Below are 21,832 nucleotides of genomic sequence, written 5' to 3' on the forward strand. Positions count from 1 at the left end.
ACTAGACTGAGCAAAGGGATGTCTTCACCTTAGACCCGTTTTGCTAGTGAGGGTCCATTCACCTGCACTTCCACGAGCACTTCAGTTTTCACTTCTGTATAATGGGAAACTGATCCTCCTCAGGGTTCATTTCAATACTAAAATTATCATTTGCCATTTAACCAATATGTATTAATCTCCACTGTGTGCACATCACTTTCATACACCTAGGGCTTATTATAAATGGTGAATAGAATCCAGACCAAACCCGGAGGACTCCCTGGAGTAAATAGAGAAGACAGCCCCCAAATGTTGCTATGGGCAGATTTTGCAGGGGAGATCTGAGAACCCTCAGCTCCCGGAGGGTGCTTTCCGCCAGTGCTTCGTAGAGCGCTCTGTGGAAGGCCAGGAGGATGAGGCTGGAAGGACAGTGTCTAGAAGGGGACCACAGAGGCAAACACACAATGGCAGCCGGCAGTCCCCGGCGTCTGATCAGATTCATCCTGTGAAGAAGGGACAGAAGTGAAACAGGAGAGACACACTGAGACAAAATTGTTCAGGACTTGGGCCAGGGCATTCCCTTTGCCCTTCTAGATCCTGGTTCCTCTCTTGTCTATGGTGAGCTCCTGGCTGGCGACCCCAGGAACACAAGCAAGGGCTTCAGGTGGCCTCTATTTTCCAATTTTCCTCAGCCAGTGGAAGGCACTGCCAGGCCATTGTGGAGCTGTGTCGATTCTTCCCGCTCTTCGTCTGCCCGGTCCGGTCCCTGTCTGCTCTCGGGGGCTGAGGATGGCCAGACGCGCTGCCTTTTCTGGGTTCTGAGTTTCTCCTTTGGGCCAAAGGGAAGCATGCTCATTTCCCAGGGCTGTGGAACAGCAATCAATACATACTCTACCACGCCGGAACCCTTCAAACAATAGAAATTTGGTGTCTCACAGTTCTGGAGGCTGCAGCCTGAAATCTAGATATTGCTGGGCCATGCTCGCTGTGAAACCTGTAGGGAAAATACTTCCTTGCCTCTTCCAGCTTCCAGCTTGCTAACCATCCCTGGCATCGCTTGTAGACACGGCACTCTAGGCTCTGTCATCAGACAGCTGTCTTCCCTGGGAATCTATCTGTGCGTCTCTGTCCTTCTCTCATAAGGACAGGTCGGGCTAAGAGCCCAGCACGCTGCAGTCTGACCTCTTTGGCACTCACTCCAGCTGCAACAGACCTAGCTCCCAAGGAGCCCACATTCCCAGGTACTTGAGGATAGGATGCTGACGCCTTTGGGGTGACGCCCATGTCGGGAGATAACTGCTCCCCTCATTCTCTAATCCCCGGGTATGGCACCCCTACTCCAGACCTGAACTCTGTCCAGCTTTCACAGTTGGCCCCACTACGAAGCGGTCCTGAACAAGCAGTTTGTTTACACCATCTGTCTTCAGAAATTCTGACCCACGGGTTTGACTGCCCTGAACATGCTTTGGCCAAGTGTCTTGCTGTTTCTGCTTTGTTTTGCTTTAGATAGGGGGATACTTTAAACAGGAGAATCAGGATCCATTGTGGGTTGAGGGAAACCAGAGATTGTGGCAAAGTAAACATTCATATGAGAAGGGAGGCCCAGGAGGCCAGTGTGGGCTCACAGCCTGAGGATGCCACCTGGAGACAGGATGAGGGCGAGGAGTGGAAGGGCACCAAGGGCGAGGCATCCTCCGGCCTTCCGTTCGGGCTTCCCCTTCCCATGCCCCCTGCTGCCCTGCTGCTCAACCATTCCGCAGACCCGCCCCGCCCCTTGCTCTTCCTCAACTGTCCCAGCCATGAGGCTCCCACCTCAGGGCTTGATCTAGGTCCCCTGCCGGCCCCGCTGTCGCCCTGGGCCTGTGTCCTGAGCCCTCCAGCCCCAGCTTTCTTCTCCAAAATGCCCCTTCCTCAGAGCAGCTTCGCTCAGCACCCTAGGAGAGCCAGTACCGCGGCTGCCCACGCCCTGTCCCTCACCTCTCGCCCTTAGGTGCTCTCCCAGCTGACTTAGCACGTGTGTGTTTCTCTCTTTGTTAGTCATCTACCTTTCTTTGATTTTTAAGCTCCATGGAACAAGGGCTTGTTCTGTTTCTGTTCTTTCTTCCATCAATAGAAATGTGCCAGGCACGTCATGATGCTCAGTGAACATGTATTTACTGCTCATCCCTACCGGAGATGGACTTTATAGGACATGGTGACACAGGTAATGTAGTCTCAAGGGATGGAAGAAACTCAATATACCTCCAAACTCCAAAGTTTGTATTTGTCTTTTCTTTTTTTCCCCTTAGTATATCCTGATTTTGTACAGATAATTTTTGTGTCTTTTTCACAAAGCAAGCAAGTTTGCTAATCCAGTTGAGTTATTTTTTGAATTTTACGTTTGAAAAGTAGTTTCTTTTGTTACTCATGTAATTTGAAAAGTCCCAGTGTTAGTCACAGAAGTCAGCAGCTCCTGTGAGGAGTGTTAGGAGCTTGTGTGACTCATAAACACACTGGTAAGATCGAGCTCCTGATTTGTGTGTCGTTCTGTTAGCAGATTCTCCTGATACTACTCTGACTGTAAGCTGTGGGTGGGGCTCCCAGGGCTTTTCCTCCCCTTTTCCTACCTTCACATAGCAGTCTTCCTAGGCTTAGTCCTTGTCCGTTGACTCAGTGCTTCCCACTTTCCATCAAACAGTTAAGCTAGAGAATTAGCCAATGTGCTTAACATGATTTTGTGATGCATGTAACTTGTTATTTAATTATTTGCTTCCAATTTTAGGCATGACCGAAAGAGATTGTGAAATTGGATCTTCACTGTGTTCCAGCCCAGGCTTTCCCACACCTTCTTAGCACCCTGCATGGTGCTGGGGCTGCTCAAAATGGTACCTGGGGCTTCTCAAAATGGCGCCTGTGAACCACCTTGGCCTGGCACATGTACACAGGACCTGCTAGGCTTTCCCTGCTCTTGTGAGGCACGGAAATGCCAGACTTCTCACTCCCTTGCTCTAGAGAATATCCTACACTATGAAGAATAATCCTTCTGTAAATCTGAGGCATCTGTAGGAAAATGGATGCACCTTGAGACCATAATTTAAGTGAAATAAACCAGACACACAAGCTTCAATACCACATGGGCTCTCTTATATGAGAAACTCAAAATATAAATAAATTAAAGAGCATAAAAGATAGAATAATAAGAAACAAGGAAACAGATCTTTTGGGAAAGGAAAGGTACCAAGAGATAGAGGCGGGTGGGGTGGGGAAGGGGAAGAAAAACGAATTAAGCAGTGTTCTGTGCATGCACCAGCTCCCCACGAGGAATGCGGTCATTATGTTCTGCAAACATGGACTGATAAAAATAAATTTTAAAAAAAATAAGCCTCCTAAATTCACAGAAAAATTAAAATTAGAATAACGTTAATGTTATCAGTCATGAGTAATTCTGTGGACTTGAATTAAATAAGACCTGATTGTTAAGTAAACTAGTTTCTTTGTTTCTCCCAGAAAATATCATGATGAATAAAGTATTTTAAACATATTTTAGACATAATTCTCATTTTTATGTCCATTAAAAGGCAGCCAAAAAGACAACAAATAATCATTCACTTTTACATTTACAATACTCATTTGAAGGACTATGTAATAAAAGTTTAAAAAAGGAACTTAAAGAGAAATTCAATTGCTGAATAATAGACATTAACATTAAATTATGAGAATGTCAAATTATGGTACATCCTGGGCTCGAGATGATTAATTACAGCATTTTCCTCTAATCCCAAGGTAATCAGTTTCTTTTTGCTAAGGTTAACTTTACAAAAATACTGTGAAGTAATGTGTGTGTTGGTGTCTCTTCTACCTTACTTGCTCAAGATATGGGTGGGGGGATCTCCCCCTACTATTTGGAAAATACCATCTCTTGCCCTATTGGTCTAGAAAGACCCAGAACTTCCTAGATTGTTCCCCCATCAAAATATACCTTAGCTATTCAAGTCTTTAGGCCTTCGTACTTCTTTCCACATGGCAACGGGTAATTATTTCCACTAATGTAAATAAACCACAGCATGGTTTACAGTGTGTTTCTTATACATTTTCTCATCTGCTTTTTCAAGAACATTACACAGTAGGAATTTCCAATACACAGAAGATGGTAAAAGGTAGCCCATACCTGTGTTTGTACAACACTTCAGGAAAGTGCCTTGTTACTTTCTAAGGTTTGTTTAAAAAACAAGCAAAGAAGAACAAACAATAAAACATTCCCTATAGATCTGAAATATTCACTATCTGTCTCTTTAGAGATAAAATTTCCCTACCTCTGGATTAGAGTTATAATTCTCACTGAAAGATCAGAAGGAGAAACACCTATGGATGAAGAGCTAGAAACCCTTGACTTTAAATCTACTTTAAAAGAACAGAAATAAAAAAGTCCAAAACAGAGTAACAGTGTTAGTTTCCCACAGTCTCCCTGAATTCTGGAGTATGAGTGATTAATAAGAAGAAAGATTTACAATGAGAAGATAAAGAATTAATATTTTTAGATATTTACTTTGTACTAAACATTGTAGGGTACACTTTTGTTTACAGATACTAAGAATTTTGTGATTCTCAATACACATCAGGTTGTCCTATATGTATTATTCAAGAATTCCCTGTGACCCTTAGGAGCTCATGAAATTATATGGTCCTAACTATACCCAATAGAAGTGCAGAGCTAGTACTATGTAATGATATAGTACAGAATAAAATTTCAAGGACATGTTTCCCATAGCTCAGCTGGAATACAGTGATGTGAGCTGCTGTTTAAATCACACAATCCTTAGGTTCACTTTCTCATCGGTAACATTAGAGAGGTTCCTTGAATCACTTAACTTCGTCCATCTGCAAGGGTAAATGTCTGCAAATGCCAGCATTAGCTATGCTATACATAATTACATAGCTTCGGGTTTAAAATAGTCTAAACATTACAACAAATTATTGTGAGAAATTTGTATATCTCTCCAAAAACTCATGAAAGAAAATTAGGATCCGGTTCAGGAGAAAATGTAACTTTTCTAAATGTATGTTTGCTTTCTTGACATTCAAGACACTGCACTGAACTTTTCTCCCCTAAAGACTTAAATTTTAAACATGACACCCAAGTTCTACTTCTACGGTGACATCACCTCCCTACTTCATCCGACAGCTATAAACTCTGACACAAAAACAAGAATAAAGCAACAAAGCTATACTTACACCCTCCAACAGTCTTGAAGTTCCAGCCAGCAGACTCTTTGACACTTGAGGGAGGAACTGGCTCTTCATTGGTCTCCTCTGTAGTGGCCTTAACCCAAGGGCAGACATGGTCCCTGATGCACAAGGTAGAAGAAATTCTCACGGAAAACCCAGAGATGGGAATGCCCAGCACACAGTGTTCCTGGCAACCTCAGTGACCAGAAAGCAAAGAGGGAAACCCAGAAACAGAGAGCTGGAAGGGTGAGCCTCACATTCTGCTGATCCTGAGATGTAGGCAGCCCAGCTAAGGATAAAATAATTAAACAGAGATTCAAGCTGCTAGAAAGACATTTGTAGTTTGAACCCAGCCCAGTTAATTACTTGTTAAAGGAGAATCGATAAATAAATAAAAATTAAAATCAATAATTTGGAGAAACATGAAGAATCGAGAGCTTCTACAATGTGTTATTTCTGACACCTAGGATTTAATCCAAAGTTACATGATACAAACAACATGACAATGGGATTCATTTTCAGAAGACAAAACAGTCACTAGGGAGCATCTACAGGAATTAGCAGACAGTGGTTTTAAGCAAGAATTATGCTTGTGATCAATGAACTATCTTTTCATAATGAAATTTTAAAATTTCAGCAAATGTACAGATACTGTAAAATAGAACTGAATGAAAATTATAGTGGAAAAATACAATGTGAAGGCATAACAGTAAAATTGTGACAATCAAGACTTCAGTAAAACTCGAAGGTAGATAAGTACAAATGATCTAGTCAGAAAAATGAATAAAAGTATTTTAAATCCTCAGGTAGCTGAGGACAGTCCTAAAATATCTGATCCACAAGACACCAGCGTCTTAGAAGGGCGGTGAAAGACTGCGAGGTGCAAAACATTTCAGGAAATAATACCAAATTTCTTTAATCTGGTGATCAAAGCTTTCACCAAACCACAAGCAAGATAAATATAAAGAAAGATCAATCTCTTCTCATCACAGAAAACTGCCAAAACTAAATATAAAGAAACATTTCTTACAGCGAAGAGAAAGATGACATATTATATGGAGGGAACCACTGTTTCAAATTACTGATATCTTATTTGAGATCCTAGAGGCCAGAGTTGAAAGAGTATCTGTAAAGGGTTAAAACAGCAATAATACAACAACAAAACTGTCAACTTAGAATCATACAGTCGATCAAAATTAGAATTAATAGTCAATGAACTTAGATTATATGGTCAAGAATAAAGGAGAAATAAAGACATTCAGGTAAAAGAAAAGAAAGAGAAATTATCACTGAAGAAAACCACCTGTGCTATAAGCAGTGGTAAAGAAATGGCTTTCTGGTGAAGAGAAATGACATGGGAGAAAATCCTTATCCTGATGAAGAAATTTCGAAGACCAGATATATTAAGTATTGTATTTTCTAAGTGTAACGTATTTCTTTCTTTGAATTTCTTTAAACTCTGCTCGGGTGTTTAAAACAAAATTTACAACACTGTTTTCTGGGAAATGTTTTTTATACTGAGTTTATTTTCTTTGTTCAGCTTTACAGTGCTCTGTCTCACAACACAACAGTATCCACCTTCACCATCTCTACCCAGTATTAAATGGGAAATCTTAACCAGTATAAGGAAAAAAGTGATAGTAGGGAAGGAAAGATGATAGGTGCCTTTTCCACACAGATGACATAACTATTTTCAAAGAAATCCTGGCCGGGGATTTAGCTCAGTGGTTTTACCGCCTGCTGTGCAAGCACAAGGACCCAAGTTCAATCCCCAGTACCAAAAAAAGAAAAAAGAAAAGAAATCCTACAAAGTCTACAAAGATGTTTTCATGTAATGAGTACATTTATAATTTTTGCATATTAGCAAGGATAAGAAAATGAAACAGGATAAGCATCATTTTATAATGGTGCCTAGGACAATGTGTTTAACAAAAGGTATCAAAGACTGCTACACTGATGATTACAAAATATTGCTGAAGGAAGTTAGGGGAGAGCTGTACCGAGTTCATGGACTGGAAGACTCAGTATCCGGATGCCAGCTTTGTCTCATGGATTTATAGATTGAGCTCATTTCCAACCATAGCCCAGTAGAATTGATTAGAGTTTATTAGAATTGAGCAACTGAATCAAAATTGATCTGAAAACCATAGGATCTGAATGTCCAAAACAATCTTGGAAAAGAACAGAGTCAGGGGCTGCTTATTTCCTGACTTCACATCTCACTGTACATCTACATTAATTGATACAAATGTTATTGGCATAAGGGTTAACCAAGAGGGCAATGAAACAGAATAAGTGCCCTAGAAATAAGAGCATGCTTTATAGGGTCATTTGTACGGTATATCTTGTGCCATGCACGGCTGATATGCAGGAGCAAAAGTGTGCACGTCATTGGTCCTTGCGGCTATACAGACTGAAAGTTCAAGGGCTATCTCTATACCTTCACCAATTTGCATAAAATTAAGAGGACTAATAATACCAAACCTTACAAAATGGAGCAAGTGTAATTCTCACACATTATAGTGTAAAACTGTATACATACTCTATGAGCAACACTAAACTGTATGAAGCTAAACATGTTGGCTCTCTGGTCACACCGTGCAATCCAATAATCCAATCCTAGGTGTTTATCCAAGTGAAACAAAAACAGAATCTACAAATTTCATTTCCTTAGCGAGGCAGGGAGAGGTCTGGGTCCAGGAAGGGATAAAGCAAGCCTGGTGCACTGATGGCCCTGCCGTGTTCCCTCCCTGCTGTCCTTTGCTATGAAAGTTCCAGCGTGATGCGTTCCTCTCTGGACTCAGGGAAGCCAGTGTGACTCGTCTGGAAGCTGCAGGTCACACACTTTGTCCTGGCCACATGGGGCTAATTCTGCAGCCACAGAGAAGAAAAAAACTGTGGAGCCCTGGTGGCCTCCACCTGGATCCCAACAGATGTCACAGATGGCGTGGAGGCCCAGGGAGAGACCTGTCCCAGGCGGACGCCTACAGAGTACCTCCCGGGGCCGTGCACAGTGCAGCCAAGGGGTCAGAGCTCCAGGCCGCCATGTTTAACAGCCTGGGAGCACTGTGGGCAGCACTGTGCTGGGGTCGGAGCTCCAGAAAGCCATGGTGGGGGGACTGTGAGCTCAAGGGGCACCCCTGGAACCCCAGTCTGGACACCCCTGAATCGGAGGAAGAACTGTCCAGTCCCACCCTGTTATTTTACAAACAGGAATTCTCCCTGTCTTTATTTCCCAGCCAGAGATAGAGGACTGCTGTGGACATCTTAGGTTAAGTTCTACATTCCTGATGGGGTCACTTTGGGACCAGCTGTCCAGAAAAAACTGAAAAAACAGAATGACTCACCCTAGCAGAAGTTTCCATACACACACACATCCAAGTGAGGAGAATGGACCGGTATCCTTGGAGACAAGCAAAATGGGAAAGAAAAAAGTTATCTGGCAAATCCGTGTGATTAAAATTTGTTCTTCCCACAACTCTTGAAAGTGACTGTAGTCCAGCCCTCTCCCTGCCCCAAACATCCTCAGCTGTCTCATGCTACTGTCGAAATCTCCCCTTACTGAGCATTTACTGCTAGGCACTTAGCCGATTATGTATGCTATCTCATTTAATCACTGTAATAACACTAGGAGGAAGTTATTATTAGTTCTCCCCTTTGGGAGATAAAAAAATAGAAACACGTAGAGTGACAATAATAAATTTTATGCTAATGTGTGTAGGAGACTCCTAAAAAATAAGTCTACAAAATGATTATAGGAATTTTATTATGATAGACAAAAACTTGTAGTATATGAATACAATGAAATATTACTCAGCAATGAAAAAGAATGGACTACTGATATATACATTAACAAAGATGAATTTTTAAAATATTTTACTAAACAGAAGACACCTAACACAAGAGTACCTACTATATTTTCTATTTTATGTGAAGTTCTGCACTGCAGTAGAAAAAAAATCAGAACATTATTTGCCCTTGGGGCAGAGAAAAGGATTCCTTTAGAAGGAGCATTGGGACCTTTGGAAAAAGACAATAATATCTTGGTACAGCCTAGGTTCGAGTAATAAGTACATTTGTAAAAACTCAGAACGCAAACAAGAAATAAACTCCAGCTGTGCATGGTGGAGCGCTTGAGGGAAATACACAGATGTTAGCAATTCACTTTGAATTATAATAAAAAACACAAGATGATTGATGGATGGAAAAAGTGATAGATGAGTAGATCTTGATAAAATAAGCATAAAATCAAATGCTCATGGTAGAAGCGAACTGCTGGGCTCATACGTGTTCACTATAATTTTTCAAATTTTCTGTTTGGAAATTTTTATAATAGAATATTGGGAAAAATAAAAACAAGGAATTATGTGTGATGACCAAAATTTGCCTTGTTTAAAATTCTTGAGTTTACTTAAAAATTAAAAGCTTTTAGAAAGCCTCTTTATATCTCCATGCGTCTGTATATACTGGAGGGAAGACTCTGTTCCATAGTGATTTACAGAGCTCAGAGGTATGGCAATGACATTCTGGAGTTCTCCGCACATCCCTTGCTGGCTGTGACCTGTATCCGCAGCTCTCTGCCGAGTGGACTTGGAGCTCTCCAGGGTTCAGTAAGCCCCACTCTGGGTGTGGCAGGGTGGCGGGCAGGGCCTTCAGTGATGCCTTTGACCCTGGCCACGCCCCTCTGCAGCAAGCTGGGCAGCTTGCTCCCTACACCCCCGCCTGGGAGAGCTGATCATTGACTGCATCTGGACCACACACACCCCGTCTTCCTTTAAACTGCAGGTGTCAGGTATTTGATCCCAGCAATGGGAAAGCTGAAGCCTGCAGTAATGAACAAATAAATACAATCTACATTCTTTATGGAAAGAAGACAAAACTACAAATCCTTCCTAATTATTTTATGTAGAAATTCGGACTTCATCCAATGTTCATTTTTGTTTTGTTTTGTGTTTGTTTGTGTGTTTGGCACAGGGTCTTGCTATGTAGTTCAGACTGGCCTTGAACTTACTATGTAGCCCAGGCTGGCCTCAAACTCATGGTGATCCTCCTGCCTCAGCCTCCCAAGTGTCAAGATTACAGGTGTGCACCGTGACGCCAGCTTCATCCAATGTTAAAACATGAAAAGATGGACTCTGAGAAATGTGACCAAGCAGTGTCTCACAGAAACCATCTAGTAACAATACCTTCTTGTTCTAACTGACTTCTGTTCTAAGGTATCTGTATACCTTCAGGCATGAAAGTGTGGAATATATTCTGTTTCAGAGAACTTAAATGCTGCAAATTATCGCACCTGTACAGCTGTTTATCATAACTTCAAAAAGGAATTGATAGCCAAGACACTTTCCGATGAGCTTTGATCCAGAGACAATAAATGATCTGCTCAGGAGGTGGCAGAGCCCTGGCCCTGCCTCATGTGTCAGCAGTTGCGGGACCTGGGCCTTCTCTTCCTCCTGGCTATTTTCAGCCGCGCATTTTAAGTAACTCTAACATTCACTGTGATTTCAGGCACATCTGCTTCTCCAGATACATGCCGTATTTGTTAAGACCCAAGAAGGGCTGGGGATTTAGCTCAGTGGTTTCACCGCCTGCTGCGCAAGCACAAGGACCCGAGTTCGATCCCCGGTACCAAAAAAAAAGACACATGTGGGCTGCACTACCTTGTTTATCACTGCTACCTATCATTATGGTGTTCTTAGCTTTACGAAAGCAGCTCCACATCTGAAGGGCTCGAACTGTCTGTATAAACTGGGCGCACCCTGCCTTTCCTGTTCTTTCCGCTTGATGTGAAGCTGGACTAGAGCTGTCACCCCTCACTCCGCAGGGATCTCTGCCCTGTAGTTCTGCCGCTGCCTTCTGCCCCGGGCGCGAATACCTTTGCAGCCCAGCAGTCACTCCCATGACTCACAGCCCAGGGGGGCTCAGGATCCGTCTTAGAGCGCAGTGAATATTTATAGCAGAACTGAATCATTCTATCAATTCAATCCGATCAGCCAGGGTCCGACATGACAAAATTTAGCTACGAAAATTTAGAGTTGCAAACACAGGAAAACAAATCAAACACTGACAGTCACGGGAACCCTTATCTAAGGTATCAAGTTGCTGCTGTCGCTTTGCAGATAGGCACTCCCTTCAGTCCACAGACCGCTCAGGCGCCCTTTAACCTTCCCTACTGAGCATCTCCCTGTGGCCAAGCCCCGCATGCCACTGCTCCGACAGTCAGCTACAGTGCGTTTCCCTGAGTGTTTATCTTCTGCTTATCCCATTTCTAATGACATGCTCAGCAGATGTGTTTATGTTCTGAAATAAAGTACTGTCAATGCATCGCTGTCACAGAACACTATCAGTGTCATGTGAGCAAAGGTCCACATGATGTGTCTCTTGCTTGCTTTCTCAACCGCATGTCATAATGCTCAGTTCATCCACACTATGCTTTGGTAGGCCAAGGCCATCCCTACTTCAGGGCCTTTGCACCTGCTGTTTCTTTGCTTAGAAATACCTTTTCACCCTCCATCTACGAATGTCTGTTTTCTTCTCGGCAGTCCAGTCTCAGCCCAAGTATATCCTCCTCAGAGGTATTTTGCTCATAGTACTTGCTGCCCATTACTATATTCTTACATTTATCTACTTATTCTTGACTTTTCCATTTTGAATGCAAGCTTCATCAGAAGTAGGATCTTGTGTGTATTTTCTTCACTCCTGTAAAACCAGCACAAAAGATCCTATAAAGCCAGCTTAAAAGATCACCTGAGTTCAGTAGGCCCAGAATATTTGTTTAATGGAAGATGAAAGATAGAAAGCAGCCCTCTTCTCCATCGTCTGGTGATATTTGCGCTGATATTTAGAGTCTTGGGAACATTTTCTGCCTTTAACTTCACTTACATTTCCGGTTAGCATTTACTAATCCTGTCGATTAATTTTGGCTCCTCTGTTAGACCATTCATTGTGAGCTCCAGGTAGATATGAGTTCTTGGACATTAGGTCTCTCTTCCGATTCTTCTTCATGATTCTGCACTGCTGTCTCTTTGGCAGTGAATGGGCATGGATTGCTTCATCCTGCCCATGCCAGGGACAGGTCTGCTGGGCGTGCGGAAGCCCAGAATCACTCTGCAGCAAGCGAAGGACATTTGGGCTGAGGTTAATTAACCCAGGGTGAAGCTAGGGCGCGGGACCCTCGAGGATGGCTGAGTGTGGAGAGAAATGAGCAGAGGATCATAGCTAGGGGCCGTGAAGCCAGAAGAGGGAAGAAAGGAAAACAGGAAGTGAGCAGACAGTTTTTCAAAAGGTAAGAGTTGCAGCTTTGGATAGAAGAAGCAGTTTCCCTGAAACCACGGGTCATGACATGATTACAAAGTATCCTAGAAGAGGGTGTTTGGCATTAAAAATTCCTTCTTTGCTTCTATAGCAGGCAAAATAATGAATACATTATTGTGATTTAATGGACTAAGTTGTCTGGCCTGATTTTCCAGAAGGAACACCCACACAAATGTATTTATTGCCTTAGCTTTGTTGGTTTCCAAAGTAATCGTATCAGGATGTTCTCCCTCTATCTGTGTTTTCTTCATTTCATTTCTTGATATCTGCATCCTTTCCACTCTCTCCTCTTGCTAGAGCCCTGTGTGCACACCACTGCAGAGCCATTTTGAAATGCTGCCCAATACTTCAGAGAAGACATCCAACTCCGCAAGTGAGGGGGCAAGAGGCGTAGGTAACAGTCTCACACTCTCCTAAGAAAGGAAGAAATGTTTGTCTACCAAAGCCGACCTAGGTATCTTGGAGTGACCTTTTGGGAGAACAGCAAGTTTTCCCGGAACAATCGCCCTTTGGAATTAGTGTGGAAAATCAAATAGGATTATATCTCTTTCCAAAGCAATCACTTGGCCAATGCAATCAAGCTGCCATTTGGTGGAAGGTACATAGTTTAGTGCAAAATTGGTCAAGAATTGCCTGAATAATTTCTACAGGTTTCATGATTCCAGTTCTCATTTCTGTGTGATGACTGTTAAAACTAGGTGGCCGCTAAGATCTCATTGCCGTCTAACAATCTGTGATCTCTGGGGGAAGAAAGTTTAAACATTTAAAAAAATAGACAAATGGAATAATCAGTATGTTCGCTTCCCAGTTGAGATATCTAGTCCACTGGACAGTCTTTCTTTTCAAAAGTGTCTACTGTCCCAAATCCTCCAACCATTTTCTAACTTCTTAATATTTTCACTCACAAATTTTATATTTTTCTTTTTGCTATTAAATAAATAGCACATTAGTAGCATCTTCAAAAACAAAAGGCAAAGGTAAACGGCAAGTGAAAATTTCCCACCTCCGTTTGTTCCCAACTTATGTTTGTTGTTAAAGATCCACACTTCAGAAAGCTCAGCGGAGAATTGAAGTAGTGATTTTGATTCCTATGAGGAAAGGAGAAAAAAAGAATTTCCCTGAAGTTCCGGAAATGTGATACGGTACACACAGACACATATTCTTTCTGTTTAGGCACACAAATCAAGAGAGAATGCCTTACTTTTCAGTTTACCTACCTACTTCTCCCCTTTTCAAGTAGCTTGAAATTCCAGTGGCATTTATTATCATTATCATTATCATCATTATTATTTAATATTAACTAGTGGCATTTAATATTTTACCAGATGTTTATCCACTATTTTAGTTCCCTTTTAAATTACTGATGATAATCTTTGGTCATTTTTCTGCTTATGGATACATGTACATTAAAGATATTAACCCATTTTCTACAATAGAGGTATTAATTTACCTTCTAGATGGGCAGTGTTATGCTGGCCAATCACTACGGTACTGAACAATCTTTCTTTAGACACCCATGCTTCATTGGTGCAGCTGCAGGAGACCCCTCTCTTTCCAATAACCTAAGGCACCCAAGTCACCCACTACTACCCAGAACAAATTGGACTTCAGCAGAGCACCTTTGCTGCAAGCAGTGATGCTGTACCTTGGAGTCCCTTCCTGAATAATTCTGCTTAAGGTGCTGCCTTATTCTGTCCAAGCTTTTCAACATGCAGGCTTTCTCCTACAGGCATGTCAGAGTTTCAACAGGGACCTGAAGAGAGGAAGGGAAAGATAGCACTGGGGTTACCAAGGAGAGCTCGGTTAGACTACGAAATGCAAGGGACTTTCATAGGTGGCTGTCTTGATTTTCTGTCACCAACAAAATGGCCAGATAAAAGGAGAATACCGTTTTAGGATGAGAGTTGTATAATCAAAACGAAATGACATTGCCCAGTCTTACGTCCTTAGGCAAAGCTCTTAGAGAAATCTAAAATGATAATTGATAGTTGTAATCATATGAGAAAAGTCTACATACTGGAAACATTTTTTTTCTTAAAGAAGAAAATATTTGGGCAAAATTTTTATGTTACATTTAAAGTAAGAATTAAATATTAACATAGTATTAAATGACAAACAACAGGGAGATGAAAATTACGACCCAGAAGCAAATGAATTACAGCAAAAATTATTAAATTAGCCAGCTGTTCATCCTAAGGCACAAGTGAATTTTGGAACAAATTAAGACTAAGTCACTGCATTATCTAAATTAGATCATGTATAATTCTCAACAGAACAGCCATTCTTAGGTTTATTCTTTTCATATATTCCTTTTTTTCTTTCTTGAAACTTTATTAAGCACTGTATTATAAAAAATTCATTTAGAGCAGCAATATTATAAGCCCTATTTCATCAGTCAGGATGACTTTTGTAATATTAATAATTTAAAAGCAGAATATAATCACATTAAGCAATTAAAGATGATCAATGTGTATGGATACACATCATGGTTAAATTTGGCATTTAATTACATTTCTCTTCTCCTTCAGGCAAAATTCTCCTTTAGAATTATATTTTTTTAATGTCCTTATAGTTTTTTGTATTAAGTCTAGAAGACTTTTGGTGGAGTTCTTGGGGTCCTCTATATAGAGTATCATGTCATCTGCAAATAATGACAATTTGACTTCCTCATTTCCTATCTGTATTCCCTTTATTTCTTTCTCTTGTCTAATTGCTGTGGCTAATGTTTCCAAAACTATATTGAACAGGAGTGGTGACAATGCACATCCTTCTCTTGTTCCTCATTTTAGTGTGAAGGTTTTCAGTTTTTGACCATTTAGTATGATATTGGCTGTTGGTTTGTCATAGATGGCTTTTATCAGGTTGGGATAAAGACCTTCTATTCCAATGTTCTGTAGGGTTTTTACCACGAATGGGTGTGGATTTTGTCAAATGTTTTTTCTACATCTGTTGAGATGATCATATAGTTCTTGTCCTTGGCTCTATTGATAGAGTGTATTACATTGATTGATTTGAATATGTTGAACCATCCCTGCATCCCTGGCATGAATCCCACTTGGTCAGGGTGTATGATCTTCTTGATGATCTTCTGCATTCTATTTCCCAGTATCTTATTGAGGATTTCTGCATTTATGTTCATTAGTGAGATTGGCCCTCTTTTTCAGTTGGGTCTTTCTCTGCTTTTGGGATCAAGGTAATGCTTGCTTCCAGGAATGAATTTGGGAACATTGCTTATCTTTCAATTTCATTGAAGAGTTTAAACAGTAGTGGCAGTAGTTCCTCTCTAAATGTCTTGTAGAATTCAGCAGTGAAGCCACCAGGCTTTTCTTCATTGGCAAGTTTTTAATTACATTTTCAATTTTGTTGATTGATATTGGGTTGTTTAGAATTTTTAAGTCTTCTGCATTCAACTTTGTTAATTCACACATATCTAGGAATCTGCCCATTTCTTCTGTGTTTTCCATCTTATTGGCGTATAGGTTCTGGAAGTAGGTATTGATGATCCTCTGGATTTCTGCTGGGTCTGTTGAAATTTCAAACTTTTCATTCCTAATTGCATGGATATGGGCATTTTCTTTCCTTTTTTTGATAAGGTTGGCTTAGGGTTTGTCAATTTTGTTTATTCTTTCAAAGAACCAACTCTTTGCTTCATTGATTTTTTTTTTTTTTTTTTTGTGGAAATCAGTATGGCAAGAACCTCAAAAAGCTAGAATTAGAGGTCCCTTTTGGTACAACTATTTCCCTGCTGGGTATTAGAAGAATCATACCACAGTGATATGTGTGTTTATAGTGGCACAGTTTGTAATAGCTAAAACTTGGAAAACAGCCCAAATTTCCCATCAACTGGAGACTGGATAAAGATGTGTGTTTTTTTTCTTTCTTTCTTTCTTTTTTTTTTCTTTTTAATAAAATAGAGTACTACTCAGCCATAAGGAATGAGAAACTAGAGACATTTATAGCTAAATGGATGCACATTGAGGCCACACTCTTAAGTGCAATAAATAGGATACTCATGTATAAATAGCAAATAGTTTCTCTGGTGTGAGAAACTTAAAGTGTAAATGAGGATCAAAAGGTATAATAGATAATGTGAAAAAGAAGAAAATGTCCAAAGGGGAAGGGGAAGTGGGAGGGGTAGGGGAAAGGAAAGAAGGGAAAGGAATAAATATGACAAAAGGAAAAAATGGAAACAAAGTCTTTGTAAATAGGGAGGGATGGAGGGGGTGAAGGGAGGGCAGGGGAAGGGGGGGAAAAATAAGAAACAAGATCATGTACAGGTAAAAATTTCCAATGACAAATGTCATCTTATTGTATACCTAAAATGTACCAATAAACTTAATGAATTTTTTAAAAAGTCCCTATAGTTTCATAATTTGGTTGAAATTAAACTTACTTCATCACTTGACTCCATATAACATTTTTATTTTCTAAAGAAAATCACTACAAAGCTTCCCTATTAATTATAGACTGAATCCTTGAATAATGCTATTAGCTAAATGTCAGTAAGTTTAAAATTAATTCCTGAAGTAACATAATGAAATACAAAAATAAATTATCTTTAAATAATAATATCGGGAAAAGTTCTAGTTTACAGACTAACTACTACTTGGTGTAAGTAGTTTTATCCCCCCAAAAATGTGGACTATAAATTGTTTAAATTTTATTTTAAATAATTCCATGATGTGGTTTTTAAAAAAACTAGCTAGGTAATGACAATCAGAAATATAAAAATTTTAGAAATAGTTTTCCAAGCAACCTTTTCATAAATTCTTTCAAAAATTCCCTCTCTCTCTCCCTCCCTCCCTCCCTCCCTCCCTTATAAACAATTCTGGGCAAGGTCTTAGCCACCCTGGTCCCTTGGTGGGTGTATCAGAAGCAGGCTGGGGTGATACTTGTCTCCCCCATCCAAAGTAAAGTTGCTCTTGTGGGTCATTAGTTTGCAACCTTTGTGTACTTGAGAAACCCATTTGAATGCAAAAATATTATTGAAATTTTGAACAACAGAAAGCCTCAAAATAAATCAGGAAAATTACAATAAAAACATTCCTGCCTATGACCAGACCTTAGTTCAGAAAAGCATCCACAGACCCAAGTTGATTATTTGGTTGCTTTATTGAACTGTGCCTTTGAGAAAAGCTCTTACTGCTCTAAGCTCTGTCTTATACTCACATAGCAAATTTATTTCCTATCTTTAAATCCTTTATTTTTAACGCTATTGATACAGCACAGTATCTCTTCCGAAGAGCCAGCACTACCTCATTTTTTCAAGCTTACTCACCTGAGCACTCCCATTGCAAAACCAGGTAGCTGCACTGCTAGCAGTAATGATTTTTCCAAACTATGCAAAGCTGGACATAACTCCACAAAGCAATTTGAAGCTACCAGAAGATTCTTAGTAACACTTTGGAGCACAGCTTGTCAGACTTGAGAAATACTCATCTAGCATCTAGTCTTATTATGTGCATATTTTTATCAGATTTATCCTTTTTTACCTTGTTGTTCTGTATCGTTTAATATTTCCCAGACACGTAGTAAGCATTGCTACACCCCTACCCCCTTTTTTTGCTGAAGTGCCCTTAACCTTTTAAATTCCCCTTTGTCTAAAATCACCACCAATGAGTGCTCTTTTTTGGAGCATATGCTAAATTTTGGCACAGGTGTATCATAGAAGTCGCAGGGAAATTAAGATATCCTTAGATCTAGGCTCTGAGAATAGGGCCAGAGAACACCAGAATCAATCAGAGCGTTCTTTCCCTCTGCCCTTCACACAGGGTAGAGTCCGGACTGACAAGGCACCCTGGGGATGCCATCGGGGCGGGGCTATGGGCGGGGTCCAGAGCCACCCTGCTTAGGAGCCTCTCCAGCTATAAACACAAGTGTGAGCAGATTGGGTCTGGATGTGGCCAACCTTCCACCTTTCCAAAACTGCCAAAGAGCTCACTGAGTGTGCAGAACTGTGTCTGTGGACACACATTTCCCCAACCGGAGGACCTCCAGGTGTTTGCTTAGGGGAGTCATTATTGAATTTCGAGGCAAATGAAGACCAGCTTTAAGGGAGAAGAAACTCAGCAGTAAGAATTTTCCAGGCTCAAGATAGGAAGGCTCGTTATTTAGATGTTCATTGCATGTTTATCATATCAGTAGTTCAAATAAATTTTAACATTAAAATACAAACTTTTTTGCATTTTGAAATAAATATAGGTCAGAATTTGTTCAGGCAGTGGTGATATAATAATACCACTACATCATTTCCACCGATAGATAATTTACACACAAACTTTGTCATACAGGAGCCTCTCCCTCAGGGTTCCTGTGTCGGTAACTTAAATCCCAAGGCAAGGTGGAGATGCAGGGTTTTCCTCTAACGAATGGGAATGGACCCGCGCCTTAGGGTAAGAGCCAGTGAGTTATAGGGGCTCCTGATGAAAGAGCACGCTCGACCCCTGGTGCCCGTTCCCCCTGCCTTCTTGCCCGGAGTACATGTGTGCTGCCTTCGCCTGTGCTCCCCCATGGGTGACACAGCTAAGAGGACCTCACCAGAGGTGGCTCCTTGGACCCCGGGAGCTGTAAGAAACAGAGTGAGGTGAGGCTCATGGCAGAGTTCGGGCCTGCCACGTGTGGGGCTCTGGGTTTGAATCTCAGCACTGCAAAGTGAACAAATAAATCATATTATGAACGGTCAGAAAGAAATCTCTGCTTTTTTATTAGGGTATGTTTGTGATCCAACATGAATGCCTTCACCTTGGGCAGTTGGCACACGCTCCTATCTCATCTCAACCTTTTTACTTCTTTTTCTCTGCTCCTCCCTCCCTTCTCCCCCCGTCCGCTGGTCCCCAGATGCCCTCCCGTCTCTACACAGCCTCCCTCTCTGTGTCTCTGTGTCCTCTCGTCTGTCTTTTATCTTGCTTTTTTTTTTTTTTTTGGTACCAGAGATCGAACTCGGGTCCTTGCGCTTGCGCAGCAGGCGGCAAAACCACTGAGCTAAATCCCCGGCCCTTTTATCTTGCTCTTTAAATCATTCATCCTTTGGTTTCTCATATGAGAGAAGCCAGTGTCTGGAAATCTCTTTTGTTTATAAATTACTTGACCCAGGATATTCTGTTGTAGTAGCACAAAATGATCTAAGATAGTAAGTAAATGACTAAATAACACACTGTACATGTGCTAAGATAAATCTATCTAGATATAGCATTCTTAGGGAAAGAGCGGCCGCTTTCTATCTGGTTTTCTCCTTTTATAGACGGGAAATCAATGCCATAAACCAGAGAGAGAGTTGCTCTCCATCACAAAACCAGATAATTGAATTTACTTCTTGGCTCTTGATTTAATGCTACATAAAACTGTGAGTTAAAAATGAATTCTTTCATCACTGATGTTGGAATAGTTACGGATTTGCAGCATTTTGACTAGAGAATATATAGCTGTTACATGTATAACATGTATAGTTACAGTAATTAACTCCCAATAATATCCTGATCAATGCATTCATACAAGTATGTGAGAAATATTGTTTTGGGGGTTTTTTTTGGTACTGGGGATCAAACTCGGGACCTTGCGCTTGCAAGGCAGGCGCTGGAACCACTGAGCTAAATCCCTGGCCCTAAATATTATTAATATTGATGATAATATAGGAACATTGAGAAAAAAGTTTTGACGAAACTCAAATGATAGGTTTCTTTTTAAATGTTAAGGCATCATCTTTAATTCCAAAAAAATACCATTTCACCAAAAGACAAATTGAGGCTGAAATTTCTTCCCAGTCAGAAATAGTTCATTTTTCTCTTGAAATTGTTTGGGACAGAATCAGAGTCTTTTTGAAAGAAAACAGATGCCGAGAGAAAGGCACATGAAGGCACAGGAGAGAAAGAACATGAAGAACATACAAGGTCCTTCACAATGGAGAAGGTTAAGGATGTGCTCAGATGTCAGATACTCTGCTCTTGGGAGGTTGAGCGAAACAAGATGCCCCTACCCCCGCCCACAGGGTCTGCCTGGGTCCTCAAAGGCGACCCCTCTCCCCTCCTGCTCCACTGTGGACCCCTTGTCTTCTCCCCAAGGCCACTGCCTCCCGGTGCCCACAGACTTCTCTTTCTGCCCCTCCCACTCCTGGGTATGTCCCTGCAGGTGGCCTTCTGTCTCCGCCCTCCCGCACAGCTCTCTGTCACTGGAGTGTCTTCATCCTCCTTATTCTCCTTCCATGCACTTATCTCTACCCAGAATTATTTGACCTCTCTAGCGCCTGGGCCGTGAGAAGGCAACCTTCATGAGGGCAGAAACTAAACTTGATGAAAACACACTCTTCCCCTTATGCAAGAACCCTGTCTCCTGTCAAATTCACCATGACCCTGCATCATACCTGCTTTAGAAGCATTGCTTCATTTAATCTTCATAATTGCCTTACTACAAAAATACTATTATTATCACCATATACCAGGGGGAATATAGCAAAAAGTATGCCTTGATTTACACAGATATTAAATATCTGGGGCAGGTTTCCAACTTGAATATTTTCAGCTTTAGGCCTCAAACTAAAAACAATGTAAAAGAAATGGGATTTCAAGGCATGACAGTGACCCAACTGCGCACACAAAGAGTGGCAGAGCTAAAGCAGAATATGGCTGTCCTAACTCTACGGGGATGGATCAGAGGGAGGATTTTCCCAGAGTGCAAAAAAGGTATCAGGTCGTCTAAGATCAGAAGAACTGAACATGCAGTAATTTCTTTAAAAATATTTGCTTAATTGATGCGGTAATTGTTCATACTGTTATCGAATCAATCATGTCTACGTGCCCGAACATAAACTTAGGGGTTCTTAGTGGACAATGTTTTAAGAGCTCTTCATGACCTAGTTCCTGTTTCCTTGAGGTGAATACCTAACATATCCAGGACAAAGAGCTCTCTTCTAATACACATACTCCTGGAGCCAGGCTGCATTGTCTTCCCTTTGGTCAGACAAATTCTTCCTTCTTTCATTTTGCATGTGGTTTGTTTTCTGTGAAGTCTTCTCATTTTCTTCAGTGTTTTTGTGAAGTAGAGAGAAAGATCTCTGTTTCTTCATTATAACTTGTAAGATTGTATTTTTCTATACAGTTTTACTGGCAGTGAAAAGACTTTGATTTTCAGTAGTCAGTTCCTCTCTTGACATAAACCGTATAGCTTACCTGGCCAAAAGGTTGGAGAGAATTTCTCTTCTTCCTTAAGAAGCTGGGAAATTGCTAGCTGGTTCCTGGAGTGCACACATTTTCTTGGTTATCTCTTTGAGACCCTTCAGTTGACTGTGTGATCAGAGGGTTAAACACAAGACAAGACAAAGACTGCAGGATCAAATACAAAA

General features: G+C 41.0%; 1 long non-coding RNA gene across 1 annotated transcript; it reads right to left on the reverse strand.

Moving 5' to 3' along the window:
• Window positions 1-1,720: 1,720 nt before the first annotated feature.
• LOC147824262 (uncharacterized) lies at window positions 1,721-13,703 on the reverse strand. The gene is made up of 3 exons (XR_015442566.1): window positions 13,502-13,703; window positions 8,532-8,587; window positions 1,721-8,055 (listed from the first exon to the last, which is right to left on the reverse strand). It is a non-coding gene; the product is annotated as an uncharacterized LOC147824262 (long non-coding RNA).
• Between the last annotated feature and the right edge of the window lie 8,129 nt (window positions 13,704-21,832).

The sequence above is a fragment of the Heterocephalus glaber genome, unplaced genomic scaffold (genome assembly GCF_053883595.1).
Source record: "Heterocephalus glaber isolate CG9 unplaced genomic scaffold, H.glaber_assembly_v1.0 deba00001550, whole genome shotgun sequence".
Classification (NCBI taxonomy): domain Eukaryota; kingdom Metazoa; phylum Chordata; class Mammalia; order Rodentia; family Bathyergidae; genus Heterocephalus; species Heterocephalus glaber.